This window comes from Lethenteron reissneri, chromosome 23, assembly GCF_015708825.2.
Source record: "Lethenteron reissneri isolate LAM-NWPU_2019-01 chromosome 23, ASM1570882v1, whole genome shotgun sequence".
Classification (NCBI taxonomy): Eukaryota; Metazoa; Chordata; class Hyperoartia; order Petromyzontiformes; family Petromyzontidae; genus Lethenteron; species Lethenteron reissneri.
This window is the reverse complement of record NC_083801.1, coordinates 1285027-1298558: the sequence shown is the minus strand read 5'-3', so window position 1 is coordinate 1298558 and position 13532 is coordinate 1285027. Positions and strand designations below refer to the sequence as shown.

General features: G+C 47.5%; 1 protein-coding gene across 3 annotated transcripts in view; it reads right to left on the bottom strand.

Moving 5' to 3' along the window:
* LOC133345821 (collagen alpha-3(VI) chain-like) overlaps positions 1-12750 on the bottom strand; it is a 98249-nt gene extending 85499 nt beyond the window's left edge. For 2 of the 3 annotated variants that reach the window (XM_061556832.1, XM_061556833.1), the window contains exon 1: positions 12469-12750. The gene's annotated coding sequence lies outside the window, so the exon portion shown is untranslated. The remainder of the gene's footprint in view (positions 1-12468) is intronic. The other variant, XM_061556834.1, reaches the window with a different exon arrangement.
* Between the last annotated feature and the right edge of the window lie 782 nt (positions 12751-13532).

The window sequence follows — 13532 nt, the reverse complement described above, 5'->3', positions numbered from 1 at the left end:
TAGCTCTGGCTATTCAAAAGACACTGTTTTGTTTCCAACATTATTGGTTCTCTATGCGAATTACTTCGAATCTCCCACTCACAGAAGGCCGTAAGTTGGGTACATCACTCTTATTTCAAGAGACGGCTGCCCCCAATGCGCAGATGCCTCAGGATAAATTACCGCTGACTTGAATACAGTTCTTGATTGGAGTGACGAATACACCGGTCGGGTTCAACTAAAAAAAAAACCAGGGAATGATAAAACGACACAAGGCTGCCAATTCCTCACTTCCCTTCCCACCATATTTAAACAACGATATTATTATCCAAAGCACAACCATTCTTCTACTTTGCACAATCATCTTATATGACCTGTCATGGAATAGCCGTGTTACTAATCTGGTTTAGGGTGTATTAAAGAAGCTCGTTTTGTGTTCAATGCCAACGCCTCATTAACTCTGAGCAATTATCAACTGCTGCTGTACAAAGCACACATTCAATCCCAGCTGGAATTCTGCTGCTGCTCTCCCATCTGGGATGGAGCACCCATCTCCGACTTCACTGCTGCACCCGACAGAATTCAGTGGAGCAGCAGCAGCAGTCAGGGTGATTGATGATGCTAATCCAGCATTCACCGATTCACTCCATCCGGTCACCTCTTTAACACTCACCTCTTGCTATTACCATGGTTACTCTTCCTTTGAACTTCACTCAATTATTCCTCTGCGCATGTTGAAGGCGTGATCTAACAGACTTCTCTTTCTGCTTCTTCCCTCGTATTGTCTCTTTTCCCCAAACTCGAATTACACAAATTGCTCAACTCAAGAAACTTATCAACTCAATTCAATCATAGCTGGAATGTTTGCCCATGTAAGGGTAAAACCAATTGTAATGTAACGGCTTTTTTTTTAGAACGTATTTGATGTCCGGGCCGAGACCATCAACTCACCGCACCTGATGACCCAGTTAAAATCACAGGTAGTTTGCATGTGACTCAAACCCAGAGCTTCAGCAGTGCCAGGTCAGTGCTCTAACGTGTGAGCTACCCAACCGGTCCGTCTCTTGGAGTGCAACTCCAACGGTCCTGTTTGTTGTTGGCCACTTGGTGCACTTTTCATTTTGGCCCTGTGCTCAGCAAGTATGACAAATAAATTGCTTTAAAATGCTTTCGGAAATTGGCTGATTTATGTCAAGTCTGCTCCATGTGATTCGCATCTTGGGCTTAATGCAAACTCACCAGCTCTGCCAGAGATCAACCCGAACAGTGACAATGCCTCGGCTGTGCGATACTAGAACCAGAATCTTTTAGTGGGACTGGAGGAATCCGATGAGCTAATATGCTCTTTTTGAGACATGACCAATATGAGCGGGTTAAAAAGTTACAATAGCAAACAATACAACAACGATATGAGTGCAAAATAGACAAAATGGTAAGCAAGTGACTAAATATAAAAAACAAGGAAAAATGATTCATTAATTATATGTCTGATTCCATAAAGATTGAACAAGGCAACAGAAAACAACTAAACAGTCCCAGACCACACCCAGATAACATAGCAGCAGTAGTCCCTCAATTAAAACGCAGCTTAACATGGAACTATCGATACATACAGGGGTAATGATCAAAGTGCTTAAATCACATTTGCAAATACGGCATCAACGGTAGAGGGGCTGCAGTGCGTCACAGATGCACGAGGCTGTCGAGGTGGCACACGATGGTGGGATAGGCAACGCACCAAAAACACGCTCGCCGCCACCGCCCCTTCGAACGCCAACGTGAGCCGCGGGCCCCCGTCCGTGTCTCCACGAGAGCTCCGTACAGCCCCTGTATTTAACAATGAGAGCTCTGCCTTCATTAAGTAAACTTTAACGAATTCCGTGACTGCGTTTCTCTATTTGTCAACTATTATTTGAAAGGGAAAAAATCGGCTGATGGGTATTCGCAGATTTAGCAGCGTGTGCAAAGATATGTAAGTGGTGGCATTCTGCATGCAGAACGCCCACGTTTATTGCAGTGACATTTTGCTGTCTCTCTTGATGGTGCCACGTCCTTTCTCAAAGACGGCGGTGATCATGGCCTTCTTCCACTTAGCTCTGACCGTTAATATTAACCAATAACTTTGCATGAGATACTCCTCCCAGTTGCATCCAATTGTTCAAATTGCTATATGGAATTAAATGCACTGTCTTCCCTGGCTTCTTGTACCTCTAATCTTCCCAGTCAAAACTTATTTATATTCAGTCTTTGTTTTCTCATTACACGTACATGTCCTCAAGATCTAACTTTGCCTTTCTCTTATTATTATTGTTAATTTTCTTGTTGTACCTACTGCTATCTGTAATAAATTGTCAATCATCTTGTGTCTGTCAGGCTGGATCAGCCTGGCCTGAGGAATAATAAACGGTCTGAACTGCATTTGGTTCCAGAAACAGTTATGTCTGGGCACCAATTGAGAGTCTACCAGTGCTATGTTTTGTCAGTTTTGCTGTATGGTGCGGAGGCCTGGACATTGCTTCAAGCCCATTTGGATCGGCTGCAGTCCTTCCACACGCAATGCCAAAGACGCCTTCTTAGTGTCCGATGGTTCAACTTTATCAGCAACGTCACCGTTAGCATCTGCGACCGGTCTCCGAGTGATCCAGAGCTCGGTTCGAGGGAGGAGACGGCTATCACTTTGTGGACACGTCGCCCCATCTTGCGTGCAAACTCCAGCCAAACCGCACACTTCATTTGGCGGTCGACGATCGAAGCAGACTGCAACCCTCTAAAGAATGACAGCGCCCCCGTGGTCGCCCCCCCCCCCTACTGCCGTAAGACGTGGTTCAAACAAATAGCTTGAGACACACCGGTGAATGGCAGCAAGAGTAGTTTAAGGCTTTAAGCGAATGCTGTCGCAAGAGGTCCCACATTTGGCACAACGGTCCTTCGCTGACTATGTGGTGATGAATGAATTGCATCTGTCTGTGACGTTTTTAACATCGTTATTAAAATTCACATTCTACACATTTATATAAATCGCTTTCAGCCATACTCATAAACAGTGAATCGCGCTTAGCAGGGGCACACAACTTGGCATTTGGATACAAAAAAAAATTCTGCCATAAGTTAGCCAACTTGTGAATAGGGCTCAATTCCACCTCACTCGGTCTTTGTCCTGAAGTATGTTTGTAGCTCATCTTGGCCAATACAGGCAATGCCAATAAAGCGTGGCTCATATGCCAACCTTTGCATCCTGCCAGTTAAATTAACAAGGTAAATAGTTTGTACGTGATGTAACACTTTGGAACAAATGTCTATTGGCACTGCTTGTAAATGAACGAGCAGTGTAAACCAGCGGTCCCAACCCTTTTTGGCACCAGGGACCGGTTTCGTGGAAGACAATTTTTTCACGGACCAGGGTGGGGGCATGAGTCTTTCCCCCTTTTCAAAGAAGCTCTCCAGCGACATTTGTTTTTTACTCATTTTGACCAGGGTTAGCTTGTTGGCTTACCAAAACTGTGACTGAGGCAAGTGCACAGTTTTGGTAAGCGGCGCGGACGGAAGTGGTAAATAATACATTAATGGGGGCGGGCCACGCGCGGACTCACCGCTCTCACCTCCTGCTGTGTGGCCCAGTTCCTAACAGGTCACGGACCGACACCGGTCCGCGGCCCGGGGGTTGGGGACCCCTGGTGTACACCTCTCTCCGATTTCTTATGACATTTGAGAAATTACGTTAAAAAAAACAGCTGACCATTGTCATTGCAACTGAAAACATCGACCGCAAAAGAATATATATATACGAGTGTCTGCGTGTGTTGATGGCAGACCACAACAGTAAAAAATATAACTGGTGGTGTGCACCTCACTCACAGCTACGGCCGGCACTAAACACCACCGTTTTCTGCAGCCAGGAATCCAACCAAGTACAGAGCACAGTGTGCTAACAACTGCACTGCAAACCAGTGTTAACCCCAAAGTTATAAATAGGTGGAGGACAGGACGTGAGAGAGATTATTTTTGGCTTTAACTACTTATAATTGGGTTAAATGGGATTTGCACACGTTTTGGCAATTGTGTGGCAATTTTATACCCGAGTGCTCAAAAATCCTGAAATGGTTACCAGCCGAACAGTGAAGGCTCCACTTGGCAATGTCTAGGAGACACACAACTGTTGCGAGCACAGTACACGAGCCAACCAGCCACTCATACTCCGACTGACCCAGGACTCTACATCCAAACGTACCCCCCTAACACTTCACATCTTCTGATTTGGTACCCCACAGTGCCACTCCTCCATTTCAAGACCCCCTCTCCATTTCAAGAAAGGTTCGAGGGGCGAGCTTTCATTCCCCGGTGTGTTCCACTGGCCCTTTTGTGGTGCCCTTCGATGGGGTCCTTGCGTTTGCTTGCACTGCCGTGTCCAGTTGGTCTCCTCCACCGGCCAGGCCAAGTATGGGGAGCGTGCTGGTTCCTTCCTCATCAACGTCTCAACCACGCAACAGGCTGCACTGCTTTACATGTGGCCAGTGTCAGTCCAGAAATTTGGGCAATTGGCTGGGCAGCTTGTACTGTGCTTATGACAAAAGTGTATTTTTTTCTTCTTGCGACTGGGATTGAAACATATGGATGCTCAGTGAGGGCGGAAAACTTATATTCCAGGATATTAATGATATTCATGTAAACCCATCACCGCGTTAATATTTGCCCACGTGTGTAATACTAATATATAAACACCTAGCTCTGTGACTTTGTCATTCTGTTATTAACGCGGCACGGATTGCTTCAAGTGCGTCACGTGACCGCGAGCAAGCAGCCAACCACAGGTGTGCCCCTCCCAAGCATGTACGCCCCCGGATTGGTTGAAGTGCGTCACGTGACCGCGAGCAAGCAGCCGGGTGAGTGAGACGGTTGAGTGAGAGTGAGGTAGAGCCGTGCTTTGTCCACTGCTGCCCTGAGAGAGAGCCGTGCTCTGTCCACTGCTGCCCTGAGGGAGAGCCGTGCTCTGTCCATTGCTGTCCTAAGGGAGAGCCGCACTATCTCCACTGCTGCCGCGAGGGAGCCAGACGCGCTCTCTCCACTGCTGCCCTGAGGCAGAGCCGTGCTCCGTCCACTGCTGCCCTGAGGGACCCCCATACTCTCCACTGCTGGCTCGAGGGAGAGCCGCGCTGTCTCCACTCTGCCGCGAGGGAGCCAGACGCGATGTTTCCACTGCTGCCGTGAGGGAGCCAGACGCACTCTCTCCACTGCTGGCCTGAGGCAGAGCCGTGCTCGGTCCGCTGCTGCCCTGAGGCAGAGCCGTGCTCTGTCCATTACATTAATGCTGGAGTTTTTTGTGTGCTTAAATCCACTGCTGGATGAAGGCCCACCACACAATCCTAAGGATTTACTTGATTAGTCTTTTGGGGGCCGCCGCAGGCTGTGGTTGTTGGGGGGCCCCTACAGTATGGCGCCCCCCAACTTCCTAGTAAATATATGTCTCCGTCTCTTCCTGTCACCCAGAGCCATCCCATCATCCACGCGTTTCACCCCCTGACCTCCCCCCACCCCCACAACGATCATCCAGACCTCACCAGATAACAGGACCCTGCGGGGTGGGCTGGTAGGAATAATACTTAGTACCGGTACAGGGATATCGACCGGGTATAGAGGAGTTAAAGAAAAAATTACTGTATTCTAGTGTAACGTTAATTAAAAGTGTTTGTTTTGACAAGAAACGCTGTGAGATTTAAAGACCCCCCAACACCACCCCTCCCACCAGCCCTCCCACCACCACCCACCACCACCCCCCACCACTACCCCACCACCACCTTCTGCACTAGGCCTCGCGAAGCCTGCCGCACTAGGCCTCGCGAAGCCTGCCGCACTAGGCCTCGCGCCATGCTTTTCGTGCACAAATAAGGCGATTAAATGTATCTCGTCTCTGTGTTAATAAATGTTTCTTGTCTCTGTGTTAAAAAAACGTGCTGCGTTTCAGTAAAGTAATTTTTTTTTTAAATAAACGTGCTGCGTTTCATCTCTGTGTTAATAAGCTTGCCGCACTAGGCCTCGCGAAGCCTGCCGCACTAGGCCTCGCGCCGTGCTTTTCGTGCACAAATAAGGCGATTAAATGTATCTCGTCTCTGTGTTAATAAGCCTGCCGCACTAGGCCTCGCGAAGCCTGCCGCACTAGGCCTCGCGCCGTGCTTTTCGTGCACAAATAAGGCGATTAAATATCTCTTCTCTGTGTTAATAAATGTTTCTTGTCTCTGTGTTAAAAAAACGTGCTGCGTTTCAGTAAAGTAATTTTTTTTTTAAACGTACTGCGTTTCAGTAAAGTAATTTTGAAGCGAAGTTTAAAGTTTTGCCGTGATGCGCCGGAAGCGACGGCCATCTTGTTTAATTCACAGATCGCAGGGGGAGCGGGCGGCCATCTTGTCGGACAGGGTCATGCCAAGTGTTTGCAGTAGGGGGCGATGTTGATACACGGACGGACGGACGGACAGTCGGACGGACGGACAGACACATTAATCTATTGGTGGTCTGGTCCACTTCGTTCCTACCAGTATCAATACCCTCACCTGGGCACCACAGTGTCCCTTTGGACACGGCATCTCAACACCCTCCGTGCTCATTGGAAATCTTGACTCCGAATAATTGTTCGCTCTGGCACTGGATATAGCCGCAGCTGGAGTCATGATGACATACTTGGAATTTGGCCAGAGCACTTATACTATTTGGTACAAACAAAAAGGAGAGTTTAACCGAAAAACATGACCGTATTTGCATACATTCTAAACTTCTAAAAGATACTCAGTCTTAAATCTTAACTGAAAGCTTTCGTGACTGCAGTAATTCATATTCTTTGGATCTTTCGCTGGTGTTGCGATCGACACGTCGTAGTTTTTTGTTATTTTCTTTGAACCTATCTACGTGACTTTACCGAAATACCCAAATGATATTATACGTAGTCTTATTCACACACACAATCAAGGGAAGCAGAGCAGTGCACACAACACACCATGGCATAACCAAGCTGCGGGTGGTCACATGCTTTGAGACATCGGCCACGTAATCTCAAGACAGCTCATCTATTGCAATATTAATTTTAAACAATATATATCTAAAGATTACACTAACGCTTTTTTTTTATTTGGCCTCATCTGTCTGTCGCCTTCCATCTACTGTACTGGCTCTTGATCTAATGCAAAGAAACAGGAAACTACAAAGCCAGACTGCGTGCCTGGCAAGGAATAGATCTGGGATGGGGGTTGGGACTCTCGGGGTTGGGTAAGAGGGGCCCAAGCTGCCCTGATTTTTCAAATTACTATCTGATGGCGGGGGGGGGGGGGCTCCTTCGTAACTACACGTGACATTGCCATGGCAACTGAAGAGGGATATACACATTGTACGTTACTTATCCAGGGAAGACTCACAATCTCGAGACTCTTCTCCCCCCCCCCCCCCCCCGCATTGGGATACTTGGCCCCGATTACATTTTGAAGAGGGTTTAACTTTTACTTGCCTGGAAAACCCATGATGAAAACTACAACAACAAAAATCACACGCACATCAGGAAAGTTGAATTAGGTTATTTAAAGAAACTTAGCAATGTGCTTACATACTGACTGTTTAAAAATAAATTAGTGCCTTGCTGTGATGTACAAATTTAGTGTTTCTTGGGAAACGGTGTGTTTACCACTGGCACATTTTATTCCTAATCTTGCACTTTTTGTAATCCTTAATTAACTCAAAATTTTTAAAGATACATTTTATATTTGAAATGATCTGATTTATTACGTTTTTTTACATTTTTTCATTTGTATTAATCATTTATTTTTCTCTGATGTGTAATGTCTGTCACGAAAACGGTTCATGGTTGTTATTAATGAAAGTCTTAGCTCACAGGTTACTTCAAAATAAACTGAAATGAACTGATTAAGCAGTCCCCCTCCTTAACCTCCTTCCGTTCCTCTTTTTAAGCCTCACCTCTTCTCCATCGCCCATTCCCTTCCTCTTCCATCTCCTCGCCCCTCCACTTTGTCCCATCCCTCACCGATAGCCTTTTCGTGACATCACACGTGCCCTCTTTCACGGTCACTCATTCCTCGGCCCTTGCACTGCCCTTGCCATCTAATTCACTCGATTTTTTTACCGCTTTTAAACTCTGTAAAGGACCTTGAGCTAAGGCCCTCTACATATTTATATTTTATAGGATAACATTATGCTGGGTTTACAAGTTGCGTGACATCCTGATAATCAGTTTGGATCGTTTTAAACGTGATCACCGATGGCACCAAAGCACCCTCTATAAACTCACAACCATAAATGTCACCACCACGACCAATTGATCGCTCTGCTTTAGAAACTTTAATTCGTAAAAAATGTTTACTATCTCACCGACCTCCGAGCTGTTTTACACCCAACATGTTTTGCATGGCACGTGTTCTACTCGGCTTGCTATATTGTTTAATCTGATTGTACCACTTTGATGTATGACGTACGACCAAAACTTGAGCACATACAATTGTTTTAAAATCATGTTATTATCGTTTTTTTCTTTTTCCTATAACCAGATTTGTATGGTGTAACCAGGTCCCTATCAAAACGTGCATTCATCCGCCAACTACATCATTCCATTCTGTCAGAATTCTGTGTCAGAATGGAATAATGTGGCTGGTTACGCACGGTGCGAAAAAAGTTCAACATACGTAAATACGAGTGAAGGCGCTCTATGCGCATCAATGTGATTTACCTGTGCCAAAATAAACAACAAAGTCGGGGTACGTGTGAGCGGCGAGCATGCGGGACGCGCGGTGTGACGGCCTGCAGCAGCAGCAGCTGGTGGTGGGAAACAGAGAGGCCCCGTGGTTTGCGGCACTCGGGGTTAAGGTTTCGTCCTAATCGCAGGAATGTGCCGGCATGGCGCCCCTCACTGTGCGCTCCAGATGCGCGCGCCACCATTCCTGTGCGTGCTACGGATGGGTGAGGCGTGGCTCCAGCTCCTCTCGGATGGAGATGGGGGCAGTCGAACTGATGCTGCTGTTTGGGGGTGGGCGGCACCGTAACAACAGTGGCCTAGCACTCAGGGAGAGTGGCGAGATGTTAACTACCTCATACTCTTAGGTTTTTTCGGTGAAGTCACGTAGGTAAAAAATAATAAAATTTAAAGTAATAATAAAAAATATTTTATTTTTATTATTACTTTTATTAATTTTTATTATTTTTTACCTACGTGACTTTACCGAAATAACCAAAGAGTATGAATCCTTGCAGTCACGAAAGCTTCAAATCTAGAGTTAACTACCTCGCCTGGTATACAGGAGATCTTGGGTTCGATCCCTACCCTGACGCCTGCTGTATATTTGGAGTTTGCATGACCCCGTGGTCACGTAGATTTTCTCCAGGATCCTCTAATTGTACCCGTCACATCAAGAATCGACATCGTGCGTTGAGAGCAGTTGTCTGCAACCTGCTGCTCCGGAGCAGCACACGGCTCTCTAACGACTGCTTCGTGACACGTTATTTGTTAAGGACCAGTTTCGTATTCACGTGCATTGCGGCTCTGGAAATATTGGATTGTTTTACCGAATTGGAAAAAAATGTCTATTCTTGTTGGTTTTGTGAAGATCCGGACTGTGCCCTCTGTTCCATGCCAGCCAACCTCAGGCACATTCTCACAGGGTGTAAAACAAGCCTCACCCAAGGACGCTACACTTGGCGTCACAACCAAGTCCTTAAAAACCTTGCGTCCGCCCTGGAGGACAAGCGAGCTGCCACCAACTCCCTACCACCCCCAGCAGCATCACACCCCTTACGGACGACCTTTGTCCGCGAAGGGGCTAAACCACCGAAGAGCGGCTCTACACCATTAGAGCGAGACCAGCTGCGCTTGGCCCGCGACTGGAAAATGCTAGCTGACATTGGCCGGCAACTTGTGTTTCCTCCGGAGATCGCAACCACCACCCTAAGACCTGACATGGTGCTCTGGTCCCGTTTGCTCAAGAAGGTCTTCATCATTGAGCTCACAGTACCCTGGGAGGACTCAGTAGATGAGGCTTATGAGCGAAAACATCTGCGCTATGCCGATCTAGCTGCCGAAGCACGGCATCATGGCTGGAACACAGAAGTCCGACCAGTGGAGGTGGGCTGCAGAGGTTTTGTGGCAACATCTACAACCAGACTGCTTAGAGACCTGGGAATTAAGGGCCAGTGCCAGCGTTCGGCAATCAGAGCTGTATCGGAGGCGGCAGAAGGCAGCAGTCAGTGGCTCTGGATGAAGAGGAAAGACCCCAGCTGGGCCCCAAAGTGAGAGGGGCAGGAGGTATGCAGTCAACAATGCTTGACTCAGGGAGGAGGACGCCCTTGCCATGCATAGTCCCAACAAGGCAACTCCTATGACTAATTGGGAATGGGACGCAAGCGTAGGATTGATCACCCTGTCGCTGACCGCCTTTGGGGAGGGTGTATAGTATGAAAGGCCGAAACACCCTAGGAACCAAAGGTTCACTACTGACGATGCGCTCCTCAAATTTCACCAGGCTCACTGTTCATGAACTCTTGGAAGTGCTTGCACAAAGGATAGTACCATCTCATCCTGTGTTTTTTGGAATCTGGTTCCCAACCCCTGGTCTAGATCATCTGACTGCTAGAAATGTCCTCACAATAAGCCACTTCGTTGGGCTATCATTTGTGGCCAGCTCGCTTCTGAAAACGCAATCTATATAGCACAGTGGGCCTGACCTGGACAAAGTGAAACATAGTTTCGTTTAAGATTTATTTTGGTGGGGCAGGGCTCACGGCAGGGACCTTCTAAGCGCCGGCCCTAGCCGTGAGTGTGGTCCACACTACCAGTTTTTGGCTGTGCAGTAGTATGCTGCGCTGGGTGGGAGTGCGTTGTATTTTTGTTATAACACTGGAATGTATTAAACGAACACAGCGCCGACCACCAATCGGAATCGGAATATTTATACTGGAGGAATCAGATGAGCTATAAAGCTTTTTTTCATATATGTCTAGTAGGGGCAAACCACAGCGTTACAACAACAAACAATACAAAAACACGATAGGAGTGCAAAGTATAGGAAAGGTAAACAAATAACTTTACAAATATACAAAATGATTTTTTTTTATCTTATCAAATTAAGTCCGCAGAGCTATTAGTTTATTTTTCAGAAGCGACCTGGCCCCAAATGATAGATCAACGAAGTGGCTTGTCGTGTGGAAATTTATAGCAGCAAAATTATCTAAAAACATGTTTCTAAATGTGGAGGGAAAGACCGGAGGACCCGGAGAAAAAAATCCACACGACCACGGGGAGAGAGAGAGAGACATGCAAACTCCAAATATAGAGGCGCCAGGGTCGGGGTCGAACCCACGACCTCCTGCATATCCGGCGAGGTAGTTAACATCTCGCCACCAGGAAGCCCCTTAAATAAATAAACAAACGTATACAAGTTCAAATCTCATTAATAAATCAATTCCCAAGCTTGAAAAATGCAGTAAAACAACAGGAAAAACAGCCCCGGACCACACCAAGACAAAGCACAGTCCCTCAATAAAATTGTACATTGACATTGAACTAGCGATACATTGCTCATAATCAAGTTTAGAATCGTTCAGGTACCACAGACGAGCAGGAAGACAGCAAAGGCAGACGATGAGCCGGCGCCAAACATTGGCCAAGCTCTGCGCTTCTCTAGATACGAAGATGTTTTCAGACAATTAATTCGTTGTTTTTTGTTTCATATTGTGCTTGGCTGTATTGCAATGTTTCAATTCAACAGCGGCTGTTCATACGGGGTCACTGGCCCCGCCATATGAATGTGGAATTTTCACTATTGGCCATGGGCCACCAACGGACACGTGTACTGCATTATATATTGTGCTGCGTGCAATGTGCTGTTGTGCACTGCATCTGTTGCTGTAAGGTTTGCGTTTTGTTCTGTGCCGCTCTCCATGCTATCTTGCGCGCGTGTTGTGCAACTTTTGTGTGTCCATTATTACTGTTGTGCATCGAGAGCCTTGTGTAAGACTGTGCCGTGTCTCTCAGTTGTGCTGTGCCCCAAGTCTGCCAAAGGCTACACGGGGGATCTTTTTCGTTGTGTATCTTTGTACGCTTTGCGCTCGAGCTGCCTGCATGATGTGCGATGCTGGAAAGTGTGATGCTGTCATACGCCCACTTAAACTAGCGCAAGCAGCATAATAACGTAAAACAATAGCATAACATAATAACAACAGAGCAACACAACAGCATAACACAACCACAGCATAACGGAACAGCATATAACAACAAATAGCACATCAGCATTAAAGAACAGGAATAAAAACAACAGCACAATACAATAAAAACAGCTTACCAGCGCAACGGTATAAAACAACAGTACATCAAGATAACACCGGCATAGATGAACAACAGCACAACAGCGTTAAAGAAGAGCAATAAAAACAGCGGCGTAACAAGGGCACAAAAACAACAGCAGCAGCAACACCCACAGCAGACGGTCACGGCACCCATGCACGTCTTACCGCGCCGCACACGGACGACGACGGAGAGATGGGTGCTGAGTTAGGATGAGGGTGACGCTGAGTAGGAGTGTGATGCTGAGTAGTAGGAGGGTGATACTGAGTAGTAGGAGGGTGATGCTGAGGAGGAGGGTGATGATGAGTAGGAGGAGGAGTGTGATGCTGAGGAGGAGGGTGATGATGAGCAGGAGGAGGAGTGTGATGCTGAGTAGGAGGAGGAGGGTAATGCTGAGTAGGAGGAGGAGGGTGATGCTGCGGTGGATGCTCCTCAGACACGTGGATGATGCGAGGAGCGCTCGGCGGGCGGCGCTGAAATAGGCATGGCGCGGGGCGGCCCCGCTCAGTGGGACCCCCCCCCCTCCGGTCTGGGCGGAGCTGAGCGCACTCACACCGACTCGCACCAATTCACATGGGAGAGGTCAGACTCACACCGACTGGCATGGGAGAGGTCACTTACACCGACTCACATGGGAGATCAGTCTCACACCGACTCACATGGGAGCGATCAGACTCACACCGACTCGCATGGGAGTGGTAAGACTCAGACTGACTCATATTCGAGTTCAATTTCACACCGACTCACATGGGCGAGGTCATACTCACCGACTCACATGGGAGAGGTCACTCACACCGACTCACATGGGAGAGGGCACTCACACCGACTTACATGGGAGAGGTCAGACTCACACCGACTCACACCGATTCACATGGGAGTTGAGACACACTGACTCACACCGACTCACATGGGAGAGGTCACTCACACCGACTCACATGGGAGAGGTCACTCACACCGACTCACATGGGAGAGGGCACTCACATCGACTCACATGGGAGCGATCAGACTCATACCGACTCACGTGGGAGAGGTCAGACTCACACCGACTCACATCAACTCGCATGGGAGATCAACCTCACACCGACTCAAATGGGAGGGATCAGTCGCATGGGCGCGATTGGTCTCACACCGACTCACATGCGAGTTCATGCCCACAGTCACGCATACGCAGTACTCTATTGCAGATATTAAAACGTACAAATGTACCAGTGTTACCAAACACCTCAATGCT